General features: G+C 43.2%; 1 protein-coding gene across 3 annotated transcripts in view; it reads left to right on the top strand.

Moving 5' to 3' along the window:
* Positions 1–27,793, top strand: part of MCPH1 (microcephalin 1) — a 352,972-nt gene that overhangs the window by 300,484 nt on the left and 24,695 nt on the right. The window lies entirely within an intron of this gene.

Here is a 27,793-nt window from a genome sequence, read left to right as displayed (position 1 = left end):
ATCTCATTGAGGCCTCTATAATCTATGCATGGGCGTAACCCTCCATCTTTTTTTTTCACGAAAAAGAATCCTGCACCAGCAGGGGAGGTAGAGGGTCAGATGAACCCTTTCTGGAGATTTTCTTGAATGTATTCAGACATCGCTTTGGTCTCAGGGATTGACAGGGGGTAGGTACGCCCCTTAGGAGGGGACTTCCCAGGGAGGAGATCGATGGGACAATCCCATCGGCGGTGTGGAGGCAGAACATCAGCGGCTTGTTCACTGAAGACATCACTGAAAGAATGATATGCTGGTGGAAGACCTGGAAGGCTTTTGACTGTGGAAGATCGGACTGGAGTTACTTCAGTCAAGCAATGTTTCTGGCAATAATCGCTCCATTCCACAATTTGGAGAGATCTCCAATCGATACGGGGGTTGTGGAGTTGTAGCCATGGTAATCCTAACACAAGATCATAAGAAGATTTAGGAATGACCAGGAAGTCCATACATTCTTGATGAAGTACCCCTACGTGGAATGAGACAGGGACTGTCCGATACACAATGTCACTTCCGCGGATCCTGCTTCCATCCACCGCTGTGAGGTAGTGAGGCTGGGGAAGAGGCAGGATTGGGATTTTGCACTTCTTTACCAGCTCGGCTGAGATAAAGTTCCCTGCAGCCCCGGAGTCTGCCAGGGCTGAGACTTTCAGGGTACCCACAGGGGACACAAGGGCAACAGGTAGAATTAAGTCATTGGTGGGAGGAGCTTTACTGAGACAACCTAACCTGACTCCCCCACTGCAGGTTAGGACTTGGCGTTTCCCGGACGCTCGGGACAGGACCCAATGAAGTGACCGGGGGCGGCACAGTAGATACATAATTTTTCTCTTTGTCTCCTGGACCGTTCATCTGTAGATAACCTAGATCTACCTATTTGCATAGGTTCTTCTGTGGAGGTTGTCGCAGGACGGTGCTGAGACGGAGGCGGGACTCGGGGAACTACTTTCTTTAATTTTTCTAAACCTCGCTCTCTTAGGCGCAGGTCTATTTTGACACACAAGGAGATTAAATCTTCCAGCTGCTCGGGGAGATCTCGGGTGGCAAGTTCGTCTTTGATGCGTTCTGAGACGCCCAACCAGAAGGCGGCTGTTAGCGCCTCATTGTTCCATTTGAGCTCGGAGGCAAGGGTCTGAAACTGAACCACGAATTGACCCATGGAACGAGAGCCCTGTTTGATACGGAGAATTTCTGTAGAGGCTGACACAGGCCTTCCTGGCTCATCGAATATCCGTCGGAAGGTAGAGACGAATCTCTCATAATCGGTGAGAATTGGATCAGATCTTTCCCAGAGGGGTGATATCCAATCTAGGGCAGAACCTGACAGCAAGGAGACAATATATGCTATCTTGGTTCTGGCAGTCGGAAAGTTCTGTGGTAAAAGTTCAAAGTGAATGTCACATTGGTTTAGAAAGCCTCTACAGGCCTTGGGATTGCCATCATATTTATTAGGAGTAGGCAGCTGAAGACGAGGGAAATATGAAGAAGCATGAGTGACAGGCTGATTAGATACTGGTGGCGGAGGTGGCCGGAGGGATTGCTGGAGAGAATCCAGACGAGTGGACACATCCTGGAGGTATGTAATCACCTGCTGCTGCGTCGCTTCTTGCGTCTCTATACGCGAGGTGACATCTTGAAGCGCCGCTGGCCCCACACTATGGTCGCGTGCCGAGTCCATCGGTCTTGAACAATGTCACGGCCTGGACTGTCTGTGTTCCCGGCACTGACCTGGGTGCGCCAGTGGAGGGCGCAGGGAACTGGAAGCGAGGAGGCTTGAGATAGCTGGAGCTCATGCACGGAGACAGGAGAGAGCTGAACTGCCGGGGACACAGAGGATTGGCTGAGACCTAAGGTAGAGGCGCGGGGTCTAAGCCGACAGTGGTATTCACCAGGGACCCCCGCAAGGGGATATGGACTTAGCTGCAACTGCCGACCAGGTCGCGGCCCTCTGCCCAGGTTCCCCTGTGACTTTGGCAGAGTTTGGATAACAAGAGTCTTTAATGGGGTACGAAAACCATCGATGGTGATCGATGGCACTGAATGCTATACAGCAACACGGAGGGTACTTGAGAGTAGTGGGATGCGGCCTGGAAGCCGGGGATGACGTGAAGGTAACACAGGGGGACACTGGAGACAATGAGAAATACCGGAGCGGCTAGGGAGCCGATACTTGAGATCACTGGGGATCGCTGGAGCGGCTAGGGAGCCGGTACTTGAGATCACTGGGGATCGCTGAAGCGGCTAGGGAGCCGGTACTTGAGATCACTGGGGATCGCTGGAGCGGCTAGGGAGCCGGTACTTGAGATCACTGGGGATCGCTGGAATCACTGGGGCGGCTAGGGAGCCGATACTGGGGATCACTGGAGCGGCCTGAGAGCCGAGAGGAGACGGGCACGGAACCCACGGATAACCGGACACTGAGCAAGTAACCTGGGCTGCACGAGAAGACAGGATCACACGGCAGATGGAAACACGTGGAGACTTCTGGCAGGAGTAGAATGACCAGGACGCTGAGAGTAACACAGGTGACAGCGGACTCAGGAAAACCGGACCTCTGGAGCACGTGGGGAGTCTTGACAGGAGCTTAACGCTGGAGAACTCACAGGTAAACTGACGAGTTGTTCAAGACAAGGAGGAGACTGTGAGCTGGGTATTTATCCCTCCAGGTGATTAGGGAATCAGACGCAGGTGATGGAATTAGCCGCAGCAGCAGCACACAGACCAGGAAGTAAGATGGAGTTTACCTGGATCATGTGACCCGCAACTTGATCAGGGAATACACCTGGAGCTTACAGTGACGCAGGGGTGACTTGGAAGCAAAAGACATCACGCCAGGGATTGCCGACTGTGCCGGCAGCTGACCTACGGAGGACACTACCCCAGCGTGCCGGTAAGGGGCGCATGCGAGCAGTGCGGGAACCGGGGTTCATGACAGGTTTTATGCAAAAGGTTTAATGAAGATCTATAGAAGATAAGCAACTAACATAAAAATAGCATCAATAAGCGCCATTAGACCCACATGGATAAGACCCCCTCCCCCCCCCCATCTTCCTCTTATTCTATCCTTTGTTATGTGTTAGTTATTCCCTATTTCATTTTTTCTTTTTCTAATTTATATGTATTTGTATGGGCCTTGGGGATTAAGAGCAGAATGTTTATTAAGTAGTAATTGTTATTATATGTACGGTACTGAGTCATATGATATCATATTAGAAGATATGCGGAATTGTTTGACTCTAAGGGGGGTATTCAATGTGAGGTTCACGGCAGTAGAGCTTGCTCGACCGCCGTGACCAAGTCCCGTTCTCCGTCAGCTCGACCGAGAACATGCAGGCGGGATTCAATGCCCCGCCTGCCGGGGAGTGAAAAGAGGGTGTGGCCGCGAGTTGCGGCTGGGAAGAGGCGAACTGCAGCCGGCAGCTCGTCACTTCCCGGCCGTTCTCGGCCGAACGAGCCCGACAGGTTGTGATGTCGGGCTCGTTCTGCAGAGATACCCTGCTCAATGCTGTCGGGGAAGACAGCATTGAATAGGGCCCGGCAGGCATCTCCCCGACGATTGAATACCCCCCTTAATGTGTGTTGAAAATGTCAAAACTGTTATGATGCCATAAAATGAGGCCATGACTGTTGTATTATTGTTGGAAAAATAATAAACAGATTAAAAAATATATATATACATCTTACCAGTATTTGTTTGCTTTATACAAATGAAGCCTGTATTTTTTTACATTTGCATCCGTTCCATTTGGGTTATTTAAATTGATCTAATTTTCTCAGGCTTTGCCGTGTGTGTGTGGTACACTCTCCTGTGCCGCATATAATAAGTAACCTCAAAATAAAAGGGTTATTTTAATCCATATAATTTTTTTAGGGTTTGGCGTGTGTGTGTGGTTTAGGGGTACACTCTTCTGTGCCGCATATTGTTATAACTCCAGAAAGATAATGGAGATCAAAAATTTTGAGGACAAAAGGTTGAAAGAACAAGAACCACTTCATCCTAGTACTGAAGCTGCTGCCACTAGTCATGACATAGGACATGAAATGCCATCAACGTCGTCTGCCATGGCCGATGCCCAATGTCAGCGTAGAGGGCATTTCAAATTCAAAATGGCAAAAATCAGTAACTTAAAGAAAATAAAATTATGTACATCATTTGAGGAGAAACGTAAACTTGCCAATACAGGTGGAACCCTCTTCATCTAGCCCTTTAATAGGATTAAGTGAGTAATAGGATTACTCTGCTAATCCCCTACTGTATTGTTCTATGTATTGTATTGCTGCTGAGAATAATAGGATAGCCATGGTGAGCCACGACCTAAGGAACATAGTTGAGAGGGGCTCCATCTGCATGCCATTTACAACACAGAGTGGCAAGGAATGGGAAAGGCCCTGGCCTATGTTCATGACTAGTGGTAAACCTTCACACAACAATCTAAACCCTCCTCCTCCCCCCTGCTAAAATTTTTAAAAGAGTTAAGCCATCATCAAAAACACAGCAAGCAACTGTGCCGTCTAAAGACATGGTATCACAAATCCACAAGGAGAGTCCAAGGGTGTTGGTGGTTGCGATGCCTGACCTTCCCATCACTGTACAGGAAGAGGTGGCTCCTTCCACCATTTGCACACCCTCTCCATATGCTGGAAGGATCACTCACAGTCCAGTTCCTGATTTTGAGATTGAAGGTGTCAATGTTGTACACCAGGAGTTGACAAGGAGGATGCTGCTGATGGTGATGTGGTTTGCTTAAATGGCACCGGGTGGGAACGTTTTTGTCTGTGGGATGCAAAAGGCCTTCACACTGCCTTGGCAGAAGACCAAAAAACTATCTCTTTGGTCTGGAATTATGTTTATCCAGATCAGGACAACAATTTTGTTCGCTTTATGTAGCTTATATAACACTGCAGTAACCTGAAGTTCGTTCATAAGTCACTGTTTAGTTCAGAAACTGTGACTAGGACCATAAGCAGTCCAGGGACATCTAAATCCCTTGATCCTGTTGTATCCAAATGCCTGAAAACCACACTAGCAAGTCACTCCTCATCAATTTCCTCCTTAATCTAGATCAGAGGTAGTCCTGCAAGCCATGTCACCAACATGACTGACTCCTCTTCCATCCAGTATTCCTCTGGAGGATCCTGCAGCACTACTCCTACTGCTGCTAGGAGTCATCATCCCATAGGGGAAGTCGACAGACCGTTATGTCTTTCACTAAGCAACTGACTGTCCAACAGTCATTTGCGATGAGGACAAAGTACGACAGTGGTCATCCTATGACAAAGCAGATAACTGCGGCCTTGACAGCTTTGTTGTCGTTAGACGTGTGTCCGGTGTCCGTCATCAGTGGAGTGGGATTTAGACGTTTGATGGAGGTATTGTGTCCCCAGTCCCAAATTCCATCTAGATTCCACTTCACTAGGCAGGAAATACCCAGGATTTACAGAGACGCCCAAAAAACTGCCCCCAGTGCCCTACAAAATGAGGTTGTACCCACTGTCCACTTAAACACGGACATGTGGACAAGTAGTACAGAGCAAACTAAGGACTATATGACTGTGACAGCCCACTGGGTAGATGTATCACATTCCACAGCAGCATCTCCGAAACCCCAGCTCCTTCCAAGGCAGGCTACAATGTGTATCTCCGGTTTCAGTAAGAGGCACAACACTGATAACCTCTGAGGGAAAAGTGACGAGCGTGCAGGAGATGTTTGTGGTGGGACACTTTTACCATTCTGCCACTGCTTGCCGAAGACTGGAGTGACTTCAAAAACTCCTGAACCTGCCCTGCCATCACCTCTAACAAGAGGTTGTGACGCTCTGGAACTCCACCCTCTATATGCTGCAGAGGATGGAGGAGCAGCAAAAGGCCATTCGAACCTACACAGCCACCTAGCATATAGGCAAAGGAGCGAAAATGCACCTGTCTCAAGCGCAGTGGAGACTGATTTCCGTGTTGTGCAAGGTTATCCAGCCATTTGAACTTGCCACACATGAAGTCTATTCCGGCACTGCCAGGTCATTCCCCTGATCAGGCTGTTGCAGAAGCAGGTGGATAAAGTGAAGGAGGAGCTAAAGCGCTGCAATTCTGCAAAACATGTAGCTCTTGTGGATGAAGCCCTTCATACCCTTTTGCCCAGGATACGAGGGTAGTCAGTTTACTAAAGTCAGAGGAATACATTATGGCCACCGTGCTCGATCCTCGGTTTAAAGCGTATGTTGTGTCTCTGGTTCTGGTGGTCAGAAGTATACCATGACTTGCTGGTCAGGAGATTTTTCATCTGAAGTGGACCGTGACATGGCAACAGCTCCTCCTTCATTTTCTCCCACACCTGTGGCTGCGAGGAAACAGCTAAAATTTCCTACCCGACCCGCTGGCGGAGATGCAGGGCAGGCAGGAGCAAGTTTGAACATCTGGTACGGACTGGGGGACCTGCCAACCATGTCTACTGTCACTGTATACAATGCTGTCATCATTAAAAAATTGGTGGAGGAATATACTGGTGACCGCATCCAAGTAGACATGTCAGATAGTCCGTACCTGTACTGGCAGGAAAAAAAAAGGGAGTTTGAATGCCCCTGTGCAAACTGGCTCTATTTTACCTGAGTTGTCCCCCCTCCAGTGTGTACTCTGAAAGAGTTTTAAGTGCAGCCGGGAACCTGGTCAGCGAGCGGCGTAGGTGGTTGCTTCCGCAAAATGTGGAGATGATGATGTTCATTAAAATGAATGATCAATGCCTCAAAAAAGACCAGCAATTGCCTCCAGAGACTAAAGAGGGATCTTAATGATGGATTCCAGCGGGGACTAATTAATAATCTGTGAGGATGTACGTACTGAAGGGAGTGAGGAATCGGAGGATGAGGTCCACATATTGCCTCTGTAGAGCCGGTTTGTACAGGGAGAGATAATTGGCTTCTTTTTTGTGGGGCTCAAACAAACTGATCATTTCAGCCACAGTGTACATGTCCTATTTACACAACATGTCGGTGGGAGGTAACAAGGATAATTCAATCTTGTACTTTTTGGGGGGGCATTATGTGCTCTTTGAAGCCTAGTTTTTCAAACTGCCATCCGGTCTGCCGATGCAGTGCCACTCCTAGAGGGGCCACGTGTTTGTGCCACCCACTTGTGTCGCTTAGCATAGTCATTCAGCTGCCTCGGAGTAACCTATTGGCTTAAAAACAACATTTAGCGGTGTTCAGGATAGACTGGAAATGAGTGGAAATTAATGTTATTGAGGTTAAAAATAGCGTAGGAGCAAAAAAAATATATACAGATCCAAAACACGAAACACTGAATGATGGTGTTTTGGAATAGATCCAGATCCAAAACACTGCCGGAGATACAGATCTAAAACACGTTTAAAAAAACACTAAAAGTGGCTGGAGCATGTCCCTAGTTCAGCGGTTCTCAACCTGTGGATCCTAAACCCAAAGTGGGTCCCGACCTTCTCACAATGGGGTGCGACTCCATGTTGCTGAACATCCTCAGGCTGATGGCTTTTCTAATCTCAGTCAGTGATTCAAGGAGTCTGAAAAATCTGTTGAATTGTTTGTTATTTTAGACTCCTCCCATAATTTTGTGCCTCCACAAAGCTGCCATGTATGTGCTGTCTGCTGACTACACATGTGATGTGATGACCTTCTGCAGTAACTTGCTGGGGTCCTGTAATTCATTTTACTGTCTTATAGAGTCCCAGAGCAAAATAGTCTGGGGACCCCTGCCCTAGTTAATACAACACTCATCATTTTTTTATATGTTAATACCATTTAATGACACTCTTTTTTTTTAAGTTGTAACCACATATCCAATCTTTCTATATGACCCAGTCATACTTCGAGAATTTACTGAATGCAATGTCCTGTGTTTTAACACTGGAAAGCCCCCCTAGTGACCAGTGATATTTTTCTGATTTATTGTGATTTAAAATAAATAGTTTGTAAGTCAAGATCAGTCCTATTTCACAATTATTCACACAACTCATAATTCAGAACTGTTCACAATCAAAGAAATATGCGAAAGTGTCTAAGTTAAGTAACACAAATGTTGGTTAGAAGAAACGCTGCTGGCAAGAATGCATTCATCTAAATGATAAAATATATATGTGTATATGTGACTAGTGTCTGTGTGTAACCGAAACACTGCCATCTGCTGGCAGCGAGTGAAACTACAGTACATCTCTTTCTCTTTCGCACATATAGAAACACAGAGGCAGTCAGGACTAGCTTTCCAAGCATTTGCTTTGTGCTGGGCTGCTTGCAGTTAAAATCAATACATATTGCAACTATTTTTCCATGCAATTGTGAGGCAGCCCTACCCTGGGAGATATAGGTCAACAATTACTGGTTATTTGACGATGGATTGAGTCTCATTAATGTCACAAAGGCATATAAGTTATGGTATTATTAGTAGCCTCAGCTGTATGAATAGACTCCATTGTTTGTTCAGTAACATGCAATTCCCAATAAAGGTGTCATGCTGTAACCTTTCTAAAGCCCTGTGTGTCAGTCATGCCTTTGATTACATTAGAGACCTGGTTTCTAACTCATTTAGACCCCCCCCTCTTTGCTGGATCAGTGTCCAGTACATGAGGTCAGGTGGATAACCTTTACTCCCAAGACCTCATTTCAGCTAATGGGATTAAGACATGCTATCTGTATTCTGATTCCTTCCTATAACTCTTCTTTAATCCTGTAGGTTGTCAGACTGGAAAAGATTGTTTTCTTCCTATTGGCATATTTGATATGGTTGTTGAAATGCGAAGTCAGATTTATGACTTTTTAAAGTTATTTAGGGCTCAAGATGATTTTGTTCCCATCTTTACTGCTTTCATAACAAAATGGCCTTTGGCACACGCTAATACACTGGGTGATGTCTTTACTACTGATTAAAATTACATTCTGTGCCATGTGTTCAATTTGATTTTTGTTTGGATAATGACGGATCTCTACTGATTGTGGTCGGATAAATCAGAAAGGCATACTGGTGTCATGTCAGATTAGCCGGCAGATAATTACAGAATGTGTCTTGGGAAAGTATCTTGCTTTCTATCTGTGAGTGACCATTTCTGTTTTGATCTTTGTGACCTTGCACAGTTGCCAGACAATCTCTTTCAGCACCGTGCCTGATTTTTTTGTTTTAACTGGAATAAGATGTTTTCTTTATCAATGTAATATCCATCTGCATGTTGCCAGGTAATTTGAGGCTGATAGGTTTTTATTTATAATAGAGGATGATTTTATATTGGAATTTCATTTTCCCTTAACTTGTACCTTAAAAAAAAAAAGACCTTTTATAGTTGTATTGTGTGTTTTTGTCTGGGGAATTTTATTTTGCTTGATCATGCATGCCACTCCACTTTGTGCATGTGTGTACTCTACACTCAGTGGTGGCTTTATTATGCCTTTCTAGTACTGAGTATTGTACTTTGTCCCCAGAATTGTCTTAAGCCCCCATACACTAGTGCGATTTGGCCCAATTTCCATCGGGTGAAATTGGACGCATTTGTTTGAAATCCACTCCGATCTGATGTGCGGGTACCTGCGCATCAAAGGTAGCAGCAAATAGCGGTTGCTCTCTAGCACCTGCAATGTATCGCATGCAACTTCCGTTGAACTCCCCCACAGTTCCCTGAAAGTCCTCTTACGTGGAATTTATCACATGTCGAAAATGGCACATTAAGTGCGAAGTCCGATGAAGCCCTCCCGGGGAGCTGACGGGGAGTTCAAAGGAAAAGTGGTCGGACTTGTGCCTACGACAAGTCAGGCCAGTGTATGGGGGACTTAAATTATTCATGTCATGGTTTTAATAGGGTGTCTGGAAACAGTCCTAAGAGATTCTGATCCATGATCTTATAATGGGATTTGTGCACTTTAATGCTGCAAATCTCACATTCTACCACATTTAATAGGTGCTCTATTGGGACTGGATTGTATCGAAATCTGGTGACTGTGGAGGACATTTGAAAATATTAAACATTGACCTATTCATGGAACTTATTTTTGATAACATGTACATTGTGATATAGGGTATTTTGTTGCTTGACAAAGCCTTTAGAACAGTGGTGTCAAAATCATGGCCCACCAGCTGTTGTGGAACTACATGTCCCAGCATGCCCTGTCCCAGTTTTAGCAATCCATTATATAAAATCTGTGGCAGGGCATGCTGGGAAGTGTAGTTCCACAACAGCTGGAGGGCCATGAGGTTGACAAAAATGCTTTAGTAGCTGGTAGACTGTGGCCATGAAATAATCCATATGATCAGCAACAATACTTGTGTGGCTTTAAGGAGTCTACTGTGTGCCAAGAAAACATTCACTACACAATTATACCACCAGCTGCCTCAGGCATTGACATAACGCAAAATGGATGTCTTCTTTATTTAAAATTCTGAACTTACAATATGCATGTCAAAGAAGAAATCAGACTTGTCAGTGGAGGTGACCTATTCGAGAGTGAAACTGTGTGTTTCCGGCGAGCTCTGCCCACTGTGTCCTGTGGAACCCAGGGCTGGATTCAGAGATGAACACTTTCGCACTGAGGCTACAATTACTTAATTGGACGCAGCTGCTGTAAAAAATATTGTAGTCTGAAAAAGCAGCATGGGATCTACATTGTCCATTAGAGTAAAGGTGGCCATACATCTACAGATCAATTGTCAGATTGGGCTGGTTGGAACAAAAACCTGGTAATATCTGAATGACAGTTTTTCGGCAGCATTCCAGCAATTCAAAGCAAATGGTCAACTGTCATTTGCTCTCATCCATTACCAGGATTTTGTTCCAACCAGCTTTAGCCTCTGATTATTCAGACTGGCCACTTCCTGCCCACATGTGAGGCCAGTACAGACACTGGCTTTTCCACTTACAGAAAATTAGGCAGACACTCCCCATTTTGTGGAAACGCAAGCAGAGCAGTTTTACTGTCTTCTCAGTTGTGCAGGAAGCAGCCTTTCTGAAAAAGACCACGGATGAATACGATGCTGCATCTTCGGACACAGCAATTTGTTATGAGATGCTGGAGGATGTGTTGGATGGAAATAGCTCTAAACCAGTGGTAGCCAACCCTAGCCCTCGAGAACTACCAACAGTTCACATTTTCCAGACAACCTATCTGCTGCACAGCTGCACTCATTAATCACTGACACATTTTAAAAGATAAACAGATGGAGCTAATTAGCTCACTTGTGATTCTGTGAGGAGACCTGCAAAACATGCACTGTTGGTAGCTCTCGAGGACTAGGGTTGGCTACCCCAGCTCTAAACAATTGTCACTTGATCTGCCTAAAAAAACAGCTACTCACTAGATGTTTGGTTTGCAAACCATTCTCTGTACATTCTGAAAATATGCTGGTTTAAATATGTGATAAACAACAGATCTATCTGGCACAAACCACTAATCCACAGTCAAATTCCCTTAGATCAAATTTGTTCCTCATTCTGGTTTTTGGTTTGAACAACTTAGATGCCCATCAATGGTTTGCAATTACAAGTGTTTTGTTGTATTGCTTATTTTTTTATGCAAAATTGGCAGCCATATGATTGATTCTATGCAATAGAACATTGAGGGTAAAGCTACTAATAGCTATCATTGCAACAACTGACATGGTTGCCCATGAAGGCAGCCAAACAACTGCCAGTGAGTCCTGGCCAGTGATGTTTGGCAGTGGTTGGGGCGGCAGTTGGTGTAGCCCCCTATTTAAATTTTGGACTGAAATGGGTCACCTCTGGATTATCCACTGCTTCTGGGCATGAAGAAGTTAACTGGATTTTGTTCTTCCTTTTATCATTTACATTTTTGCTACAGTATGTGGTTAGATAATTCCCAGTTACACTATATATGCACTAGCAACATGCATGTTTTTATTCTTTATTTTGCTGTGTGTTTGGAGATTTTTACTAATTAATCTTTTTGTTCTGCTTATTTTTTTGGTCTAGAGGCTTGTTTTGATTGTGTTATTGTATTTTTATCTCATGGCCTTTCTGTATATTTAATCCACTTGTGTCTGTCTTTATTGGCAGAACTTTTGTTGATTACAGCCAGCGTGGAATTTCCATTTACTGTACAATATGCTTTGTACAGCAAAACTAGCCTGGTCATTGTAAATAAGCAACTCCATTTTTTTTCCTAATGGTTATCCTGAATAACATCTTACTACAGTATATGGGTTAGCCATGGAGCCTTTAGTGTAATCCATACTTGCATATCAAGGGCTCCAAAAATTCATCACCCACAGCTGCCAGAAAACTGTTCATTTCTCCCGCAGCCTGCTTACACTCCCTCCACCCTCTCGTTCCCCCTCGCTTAATTCTACAGTTATCCAATATGGGAGGAAAAGTTAAGGAGATAATGGTGCGATTCGCGGTGAATCACATCATCATAGTCCTGCCCTCCACTTTACAGTGCTTATAATGTGGCAATCTATAACAAGTCCACACCCCTTTTTGAGAGCCCTGCCCCCATGGCTGCCAGGGTTTAAAAGGCACCTAAATAAATAATACTGTGTCTTAATTGTCATCTTGACAACCCATACTGTGTGCAAGCCACTGACATGAAAGGCAATATCCAGCAGTCCTTACCGTGAAGCTGACAGGTTTTGTGCAGTGCACATTTTTCTGGTAATATGTGTATGCAAAGAGACCCAGACAGAGTCTACAGCAGTGGTAGCCAACCCTAGCCCTCGAGAGCTACCAACAGTTTACATTTTCCAGACAACCTAGCTGCTGCACTCATTAATCACTGACACGTTTTAAAAGATCCACAGATGGAGCTAATTAGCTCACTTGTGATTCTGTGAGGAGACCTGCAAAACATGCACTGTTGGTAGCTCTCGAGGACTAGGGTTGGCTACCCCAGGTCTACAGTGTCTACTGCTGTTGGAAAGGATGGGGCCCACATGGAGACTGCACATGAGTCTCTCCTCTCATCCTCTCAATAAAAATATTAGGCTATTGACACAAAATAAAAGTGCATTGCTTTCTTTAAAATTATAAATACAATTGTAACAATATTTTTTTTCTCTTTCTACATTTTGTTCTACGCCTATTCTAAATTACTAGAATTGGACCTTGTAATAATTGCAATTACGATCACCACTTCCAGCATAAGCAGCAGTGCGCCCCCCAACATTTCAGGGTACAAGTCCCTACCTCAGGTGACATAGTACTTGCGAGACTGTGCTGTATTGAACCCTTTTTCTCTCTATAAATACATGCTCCTGATGACGGTGAGACCCCACCGAAACGGCCGTCGGGCATGAGTTTCCCACTCCTAAAGATCTCCATGGCTGACTTTTTCCTGTGAACATAAGTATACCTATGCTTGAAATTTGCTGTATCGCCTATATGGAGACCTGTGATGTCGTTTTCCACGTGTTGAATATAAAAGACTTTTTTCCTGTTTGAAAGGAATTTGGATGTGCTGGCTTCTTTTTTTACTGTGTCTATATATATATATATATATATATATATATATATATATATATATATATATATATATATATATATATATATGGCAGTATGGGTCAGTCCGGCACTCTCCCTGGGGGTGTTCAGCTGCCCCAGTGCCCTCTAGTGCAAATAGTATAGCAATAATCCAATAGACAAGCAGAGGCACTCAGGAGGACTTGGTGTAAAAAAGCAAACTTTAGTGTTCCGAAACCTTGAAGAAGCACATGGATTAAATTAGTTCTACTTTGTTTTCACCTTATTTATTTATTTACAGTTTCTTATATAGCGCAGCAGATTCCGTTGCACTTTACAATAGTAGACAGTGACAAAACAAACTGGGTAACAACAGACAGATTTGGAGGTAGGAGGGCCCTGCTACAAGCTTACAATCTATAGGGACATAGGAGGGAAACACAAGGACAGGCACCAGTAATAGCATAGCAGTCCCACCAAGTTACAATTCCAGAAGGGAAGCTATATAATACATAAGTGCCTCAGAGGGTTATGCGTGTAGGACTTAAATATGATAGGCTTGCCTGAAGTGGTGAGTTTTCAGGGAACGCTTGAAAGGTTGGAGGCTAGTAGAGTCGTATTGTGCGTGGAAGAGCATTCCATAGGATAGGAGCAGCCCGTTGAAAGTCCTGTAATAGTGAATGGGAGCTAGTGATCCGTGCAGAAGAGAGACCCAGATCTTGTGCAGAGCGGACTGGTCGAGATGGGAGATATTTTGTGATAAGTGCAGAGATATATGCTGGTGCAGTATGGTTATTAGCTTTATATGCAAATAGAAGTGTTTTATATTGAATACGGTAATATACAGGCAACCAATGGAGGGACTGGCAGAGGGGATCAGCAGACGATGAGCGTCTTGCAAGGAAGCAGCAGCATTTAAAATTGATTGCAGTGGTGAAAGTCTGTTCTTGGGAAGACCAGTTAGGAGACTATTGCAATAATCAATGCGGGATATAATAAGTGGTTTAGTAGATTTAGTAGTATCTTGTGTGAGATAGGGTCGTATTTTGGATATGTTTTTTAGATGCATGTAACATGATTTGGAGACAGATTGAATGTGGGGAAGAAAGGACAGTTCAGATTCGAGCATGACCCCTAAGCAACGAGCTTGTGGGGTAGGGTAGATTTTGAGTTGTCAACAGCTATGGAGATATCAGGATGGTAACTGTTCTTAGTTGGCGGGAATATAAGTAATTCTGTTTTGGAAATATTGAGTTTGAGTTGGCGACAAGACATCCAAGATGAGATGGCAGAGAGACAATCAGAGACTCGACCCAAAACCACTGGTGACAACTCTGGGGTTGATAGATTTGAGTATCGTCAGCATACAAGTGATACTGATATCTGAAAGAGCTGATTAGTTTGCCAAGAGAGGAGGTATAGATTGAGAAAAGCAGAGGACCTAAGACTGAGCCTTGCGGAACTCCGACTGACCGAGGTAATGAAGAGGAAGAAGAGTTAGAGAAGTGAACACTGAAAGAGCGATCAGATAGGTCAGATGTGAACCAGGAAAGGGCTGTATCATTTAGTCCTAAGGAGTGTAGTGTTTGTAAGAGAAGAGAGTGATCGACGGTGTCAAATGCAGCAGATTGATCAAGAAGAATAAGTAGTGAGTAATGGCCTTTAGACTTAGCCGTTACCAGATCATTCACCACTTTAGTCAGTGATGTCTCATCGGAGTGTTGAGAGCGAAAGCATGACTGAAGTGGGTCTAATAGGTTATTAGAGTTAAGAAAGTTTGTGAGGCGAGAGTAGACAAGTCTCTCCAGTAGCTTGGAGAGGCATGGGAGCTGAGATCTAAGACGACAGAGAGAGTTAGGGTCAGAATTCTGTTTTTTATCACTGCATGTTTGAGCAGAGAAGGAAAAGTACCAGTAGTAAGAGAGAGATTGCAGATTTTAGTTAAGGTTGGAATAAGCACAGGAGATAGATTTTTTAATGACTTGTGCAGGTATAGGATCAAGAGGAGAGGTAGTAGAGTAAGAGGATAAGAAGAGTGCGGATACTTCCTTTTCATTTGTGGGCTCAAATGAAGAGAAAGTGCCAGAGGGATCAGGTGGGGAAGAAAGAGGGTTAGAGGTTGTGGAAGAGCATACCATTTCATCTCCAATGTTATCAATTTTGTCCTTAAAGTAGGAGGCAAGTTCTTGTGCACTGATGGCAGCCGGTGGGGGAGGAGGGGGAGGGTACAGAAGAGACTTAAATGTGTTAAAAAGTCGCTTAGGGTTGGTGGCATGAGCAGAGATGAGAGATTGGTAGTATGTTTGTTTGGCAGCATCCAAAGCATTGCAGTAGGAGTGGTAGCTAGTTTTATATGCGAGGAAATCAGTCAAACTACGAGATTTACGCCATTGGCGTTCCACTTTACGTGACTGATTTCGTAGTCGTCTTCATGTTTTGGTGTGCCACGGTTGGCATCTAAGCCTACGTGGGGTGTAATGGTGGAAAAAAACAGGTACTGGAGTAGCTGTTTTGGCGCCTGTGTGAGTTGTAAGGCCAGCAGCAATCTGAGAAAGTGATTGTCAGTCCCTATAAGGAAACAAAAAATATATAGGGGTGTAGATTGCACTAAATTGATGGCAGAACAAGGTTTGTATTTAAAAGTAGAAACACTTTAATAAGTACATGTATCACACTAAAATTAGCAAAAATATAATATAATTTTTTAAAATTGGGAATAGCAGGTGGATTGAGAAGGCTGCGTCCGGTTACTGTAACATCACCTTAATGAAAGTCCACAGTTGAGTACGGAAAGGAGGGAGATGGATGGTGGAATTTTCCTCCAGACAGTTCAGTGTGGTTTCCCTTGTAATGCTTCCTCCAAAACAAGTAGTGGGGGTGGCGTTCCTCCCGGTTGGAATATCTGAAGCCGTAAGGACCTGAGCCACTGCTGACTGGGTTGCTGCTTCTTTAGTGCATGTAGTGTGGCTGGCTGCTGGTGCTGGGCTTCTGCTCTTCACATGTCAGTCTGAGTGCAGATCGGGTGGCTCCGCTCCTCCACGGATCTCATGTTACCTATAGGGTTCCACCTTTGTGTTGAGAGATTCCCGGACAGTGGCCCACCCCTTGACCCGCCCCTTGACCCAAGCCACAGCCCACCCATTGACTCGCCCTAGCCCCATTCCTTGGCACGCCTTTTGTTAAACTTTTGCTTTAATTCTATTCTTTACATACCGTAATGCCCATTACAAGTTATGACACACCGTGATGCCTATTACAAGTTATTACACACACCCCCATAACACGTTACGCTATGAACCGTAATGCCCATTACACGTTATGCCACTACAACTTATGCCACTACAACTTATGCCACACACTGTGATGCCCATTACGCCATACAATGTGATGCCCATTATACTGTACGTTATTCCATGCACCCCCATTATTACACGTTACGCCACACACCGTAATGCCCATTACACGTTATGCCACACAACCCCATTACATGTTATGCCACAAACCATAATGCCCATTACACATTATTCCACAACTTATGCCACACACTGTGATGCCCATTACACATTATGCCACACACCCTCATTACCTGTTATGCCACAAACCGTAATGCCCATTACACGTTATGCCACTACAACTTATGCCACACACCATGATGCCCATTACACGTTACGGCCCACACTGTAATGCCCATTACACGTTATGCCACTACAATTTATGCGACATGCCGTTATGCCCATTACAAGTTACTCCACACACCAGGGCTTGCAAGTTTAAAAAAAATCTTTTTGAATCTTGGAGCCATGATGAAAGTGTAGGAGCCAAACAAACTAAAAATAGGTGTGTGCCGAAGATTTTGCTCCGTATTGCTGGTCTGAATTACCGGGCTGTCTGGAGTAATCCCGGATGGATGGTAACCCTAGTTACTAGAGTGTGTGTTTATTAGATGACGTAGAATAATTGTATTAAACCATTAATTTGTGCATTCATATTATTCAGCTATATCTACTGATATATTTATACTATACACTATGGTTAGAATCACCTTTCATTAAAAATGGTATTAATATCTATGATAACATTCTATTTTAACAATTACCTATATGGTAACAGATCGGAGTTAATTAAATATCGGTGTGTATGTATAATGAATTCTGCAGCATTACTGTGTAATCTAGGAATCTAAGCGAGAATCTGTGCTAATTAGGATCACATTTCCTCTAATGGAAGAAAGTGACCTCATGCAGATTAATGCAAACTGTATATTTCTACAGCAGGGAAGTCAGATTTCTTGGTGGCATCTGCCTGCATGCTATATATAAGCTTGTGAGAAACCTAACAATATGTTGGTCTAATTAAACATACCCATGTATATTTGGGGTAATGGGGTAAAATGAATGCAGTCCATGACAGCAGTAAGTTTCTGCAGTCAGAGCTGAGTGACTTTCCTAGTAAGGACAATTTATCATGAGGCTCTGTGACACTGCCCCATCTGCTGGCTGCAGCCTTTACTCTGCAGATACTTGCTTCATACAGAAACAGAGAATTTGATGGCAGGAAGAAGTCTTGGTCCATCTAGTCTGCCTTTTTTATGCTTCCAATATTATTTTATAACTAAGCAGTGTACAGTATGTTAATTGTCAAAATAATGGTAATTTAGCAAATTATATAAACAAAAAAACATGTTTGTGTGGAATTCCAAATGTATTTTATTTTGTTTTGGAGTAGAAAATCTATTGAATAAGCACTATGGTGTAGATCAGTGGTAGCCAACTCCAGTGCTCGAGAGCTCCCAACCATTCGACCTAGCTGCTGCAGGAGGTATACTAATTACTCACTGACACATTTTAACAGACCCACAGGTGGAGCTAATTATTTCACTTGTGATTCTGTGAGGAGACCTGGAAATCCTGAACTGTTGGTTTCTCTTGAGGACTGGAGTTGGCTACCCCTGGTGTAGATATATGAAGCATTGATAAGGGAGGAGAGAAGTGAGTCAGTAGAGGTGGCCCATGGCAACCAATCCGAACTGAAGTAACATCTATTATTTGCATAATATAAAATTATACAGAGCAGCTGAGTAGTTGCCATGGGCAACTTCTCCTCTAGCTCTTTTCTCCTCCCTTATCACTGCTTCATATATCAACCCCTCAGTTACAGTTTTGCGAAAAATAGCTAGAACTGCTTTTTCCAGCATACCAGGTCCCTCCCTGCGATGCTGTTGTAAAATACTTGCAGTTGCATCGTAGAAATGCAAGCATAACTAGGGTAGCCTAGCTGCAAAGGAAGAGCCGGGATGCTTGTGACATAACACAGCCGATCCAATCTGTCCCAAAATTGCTGACTAGCGATATTCGCACAACTGCATCTACTACTGAATTAGGCCATATGTTTTCTGTGCCATTTTAGATGCATGGTTTTGCCTCCCCATTGTGCTCTAGAATGGCCTATGTACTATATGAAGAGGCAGGCCCCAACCGCCTCACTTAGCTCTCCTGGAAAAGTCACTGCAAAAAACTAAATTCTCCATCGTGCTGACAGTCACTAAAACTTAATTCCCTGATCCAAAAATGATATACAGCTGAATACTGGCGCGTTTGGCGTGACATTGGGTGTGTATGCCCCTTTACGCTCCTGCAAACGCCAGAGTTTTGACTATAAAAATTATTAAAACGGCTCTTGGAAAAAAGCTATTTTTTAAATGATTATTCTTATAATACATACTCTGGAGTTTATAACAGGTAGTCTGTGCCTGACCCACCCACAAATCTTTGGGTTTGCATGGCAAGAAGATTATAAGATATACTTTTTTTATCTTTTTGTTGGTGTCTATTTTGTTATGTTCCAAATTATGTTTTTCAGGTAGAAACTTCTAATAGGGCTTGCACACCTAACGAAAAAGGGCTATTATCTAAGTGATCGGACTTAATTTGACTAGATCGCTTTTTATGAGCGATTTAGATTCAGGGAAGCTCAAGGGAAATCTCTCATGCTAAACATCCCATGCTAACCCTCTGGCACACATCTCTACACGTGTAGGTACCATGACGCTTAATAGCACAATTGAAGTGCACTGCAGTTATTTACTCATACTAGTTCGTATCAGCTATTTGTAAATACAGCTACAAGTTATTTAACATTAATTTATGTTTATGTAAATACATATTCCCAATTCAAGAAAGGTTATTTCCATTGACAGTAACAGCAATTAAGCATCTTTTAGAGACCATTTTCATAAAAAGTTCAGAATTTTTCATTCACCACATGAAGCGCTTTTTCTCAACACCAAGTTCTGTCATGAATCATCTGCAACTTTGTGCAAAAAAACAAATTAAAAATAATTCCCGTGTGTCCAAGGCCACAGCCCAGCATCTGCAGTACATTTTGGGTGGTTTCTTGTTATACTTGCAGTGTGAATAAGACACAAAATAAAAAGATTATACGCTACACATCCTGCAGTGGCTCAGTCATTCTGGGCACCTCGTGTCATATAACATGTTGAGTTTTATACGGCCTACACACATGCCGATATTAAGGCATTTTCTAAGTGACTTTGCTTAGTTTGGCAAAGTCGCTTAGCAAATTCCCCCTACATCTGTGTGTGTGTAGGTGCTATAGAGACAGCAATGCACGTCTCTGTCCATCAATCTCGGCATCGCCAGTGTTCTCTCACCGGAGAACACTGGCGCTGTCAGCTCGCTCAGCACATAGAGCTGACAGCTCGCTCTGTGTGTGGGCTGTCAGCTCTGTGTGCTGAGCGACAGAGGCACAGAACCGCCCAATATAGCAAAGCTAGGTCGCCCTACACACATCGGCATGTGTGTAGGGCCCATTAGGGTGAGGGGATTGATGATGGAAAACTCACACAATCCCAGATCAAGTCTGTGCTTCTCCTAAATTCGTTATTTTTAGGAAAAATCAGTGGAACGTGCTCTGGAATCCCAGTGAGGACAAATAAACAATTGGAAGTTTCCAATTAGCATAATTAGTCAGCACTTGCTCCCTGTCTGAGGCGATGTCTTCTCTTGACACATTGGAATCCATTCTACTGCAGCAGTAAGTATGTGAGTGTGGCAGCAGTGGCTGGGAGAACTATATCGCCCAGCTCTGGAACCTCACAGCAGTCCCCACACCTCTCAGTAGCCCCCTCCCCAGTGTGAAGATGAAGGGAAGACCACTGAGAGCTGTGGAGAACACCAGACGAATACCATGGGTATCAGTAGCAACCAGTAATCTAAATTTGGGTGCAAGGTACACAAGTTTTTTTTTACCTAGCTAAACATTGTGCCTAAATGGGTTCCCCTATAGGTGGATTAGGACACACCTGTATAACTTTGCATAGACTTGGTTTACCTTGAGTCTTGTGTACCAAATGTATCAAGCTTCAAAAAGTGATACAGTGGAGAGTGATAAACAACCAGCCAATCAGCTCCTAACTGCCATGTTACAGGCTGGGTTTGAAAAATGACAGCTAGGAGCTGGTTGTTTATCACTCTCCACTTTACCACTTTTTGAGGTTTGATACATCTGGCCCTTACTATGGTCATACATTGTGCTGTTGTCTTTCAAACATATTTTCAGTAATCACTCATTTCTTTATATCACCAATTTCATTTTTATTTTCATAAAAGTGTATCCAATAACTAAATCCATCTTTGTTCTGTGTGAATCTGTTGTTTTTTTTCTCAGTATATACATTTATTTATTACCCACAATGTCATATATGCAGATTGTATATAAACTTTCTGCACATAATGATTAGTATGCCAACCGTGTCAATGCTTTTGTTTATCCCCAATATTGTAATGTCTAAAGAAATTATTTTTGGGGAGCGGGGGGGGGGGGAGACCTATTTTACTTGTTTTTAAGAATATTTGCTATTCTCTATTCCCTTGCAATGATTGGAAAAAAATCGGTATGCAAGATATTTTAAGTCATTCATTTCTGGCTGATGATATTTTTCATTGGTTAAGACAGGATTCTATGTTATGACATGAGATGGTAAAATGAAGCAATTGTTTATATTGCTTAATAAAGAGGCATGTCAGGTTCTGGCTCTCTAACTGCTTCACTGAGCAAAGAACTATAAGAGTAGTTCACAGACATGAGAGGTGCAGAACATCTTCCAGATTTGATAAATTACCCTATTAGTACAGTTCACTAACTTGGCACACAGAGGAAGTCTTATGTGTCCAATCCAAACATTATTCATTTTAACCTCAACACACATTCTTATTGCTGAAAAATGCTTTCTGTCTGGGGTCAGTCATGTTTTCAGAAATAGCAAATTAATGGATTTTTCCTCTTTATTTTCCGAGCAGCCCATGATTACTGTTCCTGTTGACTTGCTCTGTCCACTTTTTTTGACAGCTCAACAGTAGTGACTTTTTTTTCTTGCTTAATTAAGTTATTTATGTAGCCCACACAGGAGTGTGACCAAGGCAAGGCATAACTCCACTAGTGGCACCCTTACTTTGATCTAACAACTATACACAATACAATTCAAAAGTGTTTTTGCTTTGAATTGAGCTGACATCAAAGATACTGTGATGCAGCCATTTTACATTACAGGGGGGCATTAAAAAGTTAAGATTAAGCAGTACTGATGTACAGATTGCTACAGTGAAAGTTGCACTTTATTTAACAGTTTATTATAAAGCGCATACATATTCCGCTGCGCTATACAAAGTATAGTTGAACATTCACATCAATCCCTGCCCCAGTGGAGTTTACAATCTATATTCCCTACCATAGGGGTGGCCAAACCTGTCCTCAGGATCTACCAACAGTTCATGTTTTCCAGGCAACCTGTGGATCTATAGTAGGAATGAATGCAGCAGGTTTGAAAATGTGACAGTAATGACTTCAGCTGTGCACCGGCTAGGTGATATGGAAAACATGGACCGTTGGTAGATCTCGAGAAACGGTTTGGCCAGCTCTGCCCTACCACATGTACACACAGACATTCTAGAGTTAATTTTTGTTGGAAGCCAATTGACCTACCAGTATATTTTTGGATTGTGGGAGGAAACCGGAGCACCCGGAGTAAACCCACGCAAACACAGGGAGAATATACAAACTCTGCACAATTAGGGCCATGGTGGGTATCGAACCCATGACCTGAGCTCTGTGAGGCAGTAATACTAACCCCATTACACCGTCCTTGATGCCACTTTTTGACTGCCAATTGGAAAATAATGACTGGAAAAGGTCTTCGCAGAAATGATGAATTTATTCACAGTCATGGGTAGCTTTCATAAGACAGTACACTGGGATGATTGTCACAAGTTGCTTGTGTAGACAGGTGTCGGCAACAGGTAAGGCTTGCAGAGTATTTGACTTTATAGACAGAAGGGTAAACTCTACAGGTTAAATGTACTAAGCCTTGCAAAAGTGAAAAAGTGGAGAGTGATAAACTACCAACCAGCTCCTATCACTTTTCAAACCCAGCTTGTAACATGGCAGCTTTGAGCTGATGGCTGTTGCATTATCTCACTCTCCACTTTATCACTTTTTTCAAGCCTTAATACATAGTTCCCTATGTGGGAGGTCTTTGTGCTATAGAATAAAGCATTGGTGAGGTGGTTATACCTTCATATGGATAACTATAATTTCATTTAAAACTAATTCGGGGCTGCAAAAATGGTTTTGTACTTACCGTATATACTTGAGTATAAGTCGACCCGAATATAAGCTGAGGCACCTAATTTAAAAAAAAAAAAAAAAACTGGGAAAACGTATTGACTCAAGTGGGACCCTCACTCGAGTATAAACCGAGGGGGGCTTTTTCAGCATAAAAACTGTTCTGAAAAAGTAGGCTTATACTCGAGTATATATGGTAAGCTCATTAATTCAAAAATGTTTAAGAAGGGAGTATTCCTTGCAATTAGTTGAATTGTACAATAGGGAAGATTCATTTAAATGCAATGCCAATGTTAAAAGCAAATAGCGGCCAGTCAGTTTATCCTCATAAACTATTGAGGTTCTTCTACACATCCCAATTAACTGGGGTTTTCTATAAGCGGTGAAGTGTAATTTTCCTGCCCGCTGCCGTGGGGTATGAGGAATCTGTAATGTTGGTAGTCACAAGGTGTAGACAAAATGGTCAGAATCACCTCACTTCCAACACACAGAATGGAATGGCCTCCTAAAGAAAAATCTATGTGTATATATGCACAAGTAATTTCAAGTTTCCTCCTGTAACAGAAACCTAATACATCTGTTTACTCATACCTCCCAACATGACCCTCTCCAGGAGGGACACTTTGCTCTGTTTCTGGACATCCCTCATAATGTATGATTGCTATTACCTGTGTGGAAACACCTTTCTTATCCATTTCCCTGTTTAAAACAGGTGATGGTAATTATACATTAATGTAGCTTTCACATCACATAAAACATTTTGAAACGTTTTGAAAAACTGTAATTTTAAATGGTATTTTAAACGGGTCTAGTGTTCATATTGCAGCAGATTACCATTTAAAAATACCGTTTAAGTACCATTCACATCACCAGTCAAGCCGTTTAACCTCTGAACACGTTTCTACCCACAGCTTATTTCCTGGTTCAGGAAAGGGACACAAGACAAGGGACAGCCTATCACAGTGCTCTAACCTTTATTTTTTACTAAATACCATTTCAGTGCCATTCAGACAGCACAAAAAACGGCTCTGAATTGGCTTTAAAACGGGTAGGACTCTGCTTTTTAAACGTGTTGAAATACCAGTTAACTTTAAATGGTATTTCAACTATGACACTTTCACACTGCAGCCTTAAACGTTTTAAAAGGCAAAAAAACGGCAATATACCGTTTTAAAAGTGTGATGTGAAAGCTACATAAGAGTGAAGTCCAGAAACAGAGCAAAGTGTCCCTCCTGGAGAGGGTCATGTTTGGAGGTATGCAGGGCCGGTGCAAGGCACCGGAGCGCCCCAGGCGAGTCGGGGTGGGGGCGCCCCGGTGCCGGGGGGAGGGGGGGTGGTACCTGTGTAAAAAAATTGCTGCCCCGGCGTCCCTGCAGTGCTGGGGCGGTCAGGGGTGTCCGTGCCGTAGGGGTACCTGCGGCGCCGTCATGTGTATAAAGCTGGCTTCGGCCGGCGGGGTCCCTGTAGTGAATAGCAAATAACTAGCGCTATGCGCGTGGCGGCACGGGAAGCGCTAGTTATTTGCTATTCACTACAGGGACCCCGCCGGCCGCAGCCAGCTTTATACACATGACGGCGCCGCAGGTACCCCTACGGCACGGACACCCCTGACCGCCCCAGCACTGCAGGGACGCCGGGGCAGCAATTTTTTTTACAGTTCGCTGGGGGTGAGGGGCGAACTGCCGCCCTCCAGGTGCCGGCGCCCTAGGCAAATGCCTAGAGCCGCCTAGTGGTGGCGCCGGCCCTGGAGGTATGGTTTACTTATTATAGTAAAAGGAAAAGCTTTTTTCTATTACATAATCCCGACGAATTTCCTGGCCAGGCAAAAAATCTGCAATAATTTGGTGACTAGTATTCCATCATGGGCAGTTTTTAGTCAATTTCCGTAGATGCCATTTCACTTTTGGAGGGAGTTGGGAAGGGCGAAAACCGCAGGGAATTAGCCAAAATATGTGAATTTGCTGCAATTTCGCCACTCCACTTGGTTTTCGCCGATTTTGATTTTTTGCCCAGGTGAAAAATCATCACTGGGATTGAATAAGGCATGTATAATGTGCCTAAAAATGCGCCCAGGATTGAAAATCCCCTATAGACTATTCCAATTAGTCTAGCATGCAGTATATGAATTACTCCAAGTTACATTGCAAAAAAAACCCTGAATTTGTGTGTTTATACTATACAGGTTGAGTATCCAAAATGCTCGGGACCAGGAGAATTTTGGATAACGGATTATTCCGTATTTCGGAATATTTTAATATTTCAATGATGTATTTTGAAGTATCTTGCATTTATGCTGTATAAACACATAATATACACACAAATATATTTTATTACCACATAAAATACACACAAACATATTTTAATTGTTCAAACAACAAGGTTTCAAAACGTGAAACAAAATGTGTGTACTCTCTCAGCACTGAATTTGAATGCCAAGCAATCATTGTCTTGCACATATATAGTGCCAGTTACATATCATGTCCCCAGTGATGCTGTTACATATGTCCCCAGTGAGTTTTTAGCAAAAAAAAATTTTTTTTTCACTTTCTGGAATGTCCGTAATTCGGATAACGGATATTCGGATACGGGATACTCGACCTGTATATACCTTTTCCAAACTGTAACTTTTCATATATTAAAGCTGTATTCTTATAACTACAATAATTATTGGATACCTTCTACACCAGGCATGTCCAACGTTGGCCCTCCAGATGTTTTGAAACTACACATCCCAGCATGCTTTGCACTAGTTTTAACATTCTCTAATAGCAAAACTGTGGCAAACCTTGCTGGGATGTGTAGTTTCACAACATCTGGAGGGCCAACGTTGGACATGCCTGTTCTACACCATACTGTATAAAATGCTCTACATCAGTGGTTCTCAACCTCGGTCCTCAGGACCCCCCAACAGTGCACATTCTCCAGGACACCTGACAGGTGCACTCATTATTCACTGACACATTTTAAAAGATCACAGGTGGAGCTAATTATTTCACCTGTGATTCTGTGTGGAGACCTGCAAAATGTGAACTGTTGGGGGTACTTGAGGGCTGAGGTTGAGAACCGCTGCTCTACATCACTGATGCTATAGAAACAGACACTCCCTATACAGCCAACAATTCCTATACTCCTACACTAATGTACAGATTGGAAAAAAAATATTTGTATATCTTCCTTGATTCCTAAGCAACTGTACTTTTATCTAAATTTCTCATGTGTTTTTGGGGTACGCTATTAACCAATAAAATGGCTACAACTCATTTCCAATGTATTTGCCATTTGGTAATCAAATGGCTACAACTCATTTGCAATGTAGCTCCTCAATTATAGAACTCCTCCTTGTAATGCATCCTTAGTAGCACTCCCTTTTCATAATTTGAACAATTTGTTTCTTAAAATGATCTCAAAGTTGGCTATTGCAATCTTTTTCAGGCATACCGTGGGTGCTTCGGGTGGTGTTCTGTAAGGATTATGGGTACTGGTGTACTAGCACGGTGCCCATCGCATCGCAGACCATAAGGCATGCGATGGTATGCGATGCGATGGCAGCCGATGTTATACAATTTAAAATTGTATACCATCGAATTGTATGGCATTGTATGCCATTCTATCGCATATACATTGGTATGCGGCTTAAAATTGTATAAGCACCCTAAAGGGTTTTCCCATGTTAAAAGTGGCCCCTATAAGTTAATTAAACGTGTTGGGTGCTTACTATGTTAAAAGCACCCCCACTATCAACCCCAACCCGAAGGGTGGTGAGCGCCGCGAGCCCGCGAGGGGCGGCGGTACGCATCCTATGACCTTTTCATACCCCCACTAACCACATCGGCATGGAGTTGATTTTATATAGCGCAGCGAGCCACCAAGCCCGAAGCGTGGCGAGCGCACGCGCAATACATGTAAAGTAATACGCGGCCCCTCACGGGGCTCGCCACGCTTCGGGCTCGGTGTGCTCGCCACACTATGTAAAATCAACTCCACGCCCACGTGGATAGTGGGGGTATGAAAAGGTAGTAGGATGCGTACCGCCGCCCTTCGCGGGCTCGCTGCGCTCGCCATGCTTCGGGTTGGCGTTCATTTAACATTGTAAGCCCACATTAGGGTGTTTATACAATTAAACATCGTATAGGGGGCTTATACAATTTTAAATCGCATCGCAGTGCATCGGGTGTATGCCATGCGAGGGCATGCAATGCTATTATATGTCGTGCGACCTAATGTCATGGGCGCCATGCTAGTACACAGGTACCGGATTATGTCAATCTCTGTTCATTTTAATTTACATTTAAATCCTCTTCTATACCTCCATTTGTGTCACACTCATAGTGTATATGTGGTTACCATAGGTGTTCAAATTCTTTAGTACTATTGTAAGGGCTTTGCTAAGGAGCTGTTTCATATACTGTAGTTAGTATATTGGAGAAGAACTACACTGCAAACAAGTTGCAATAGCTTGAGGATCAAGTCTAGCATTGTGCGCTTTGTCTCCTAATTTAGTGGTAAGGGCGAAATCCCATTATACTGTATTAAAGCGCAGTTCAGACACATTACACAGCAGGGAGAACCTGGTGCCTGATATTTTTCACATTAAACAGCTTTAGCTTAATGGGTTTTTAATCTATATTTTTACCTATTTTTCATTAATACAAAAAACTCTTCATTTAAAGTTATGTGTGAAATTAAACTGTATTTGAATA

Source organism: Crinia signifera, chromosome 3 (assembly GCF_055691185.1).
Source record: "Crinia signifera chromosome 3, ASM5569118v1, whole genome shotgun sequence".
Taxonomy (NCBI): Eukaryota; Metazoa; Chordata; class Amphibia; order Anura; family Myobatrachidae; genus Crinia; species Crinia signifera.
This window is presented reverse-complemented; position numbering and strand designations above follow the sequence as displayed.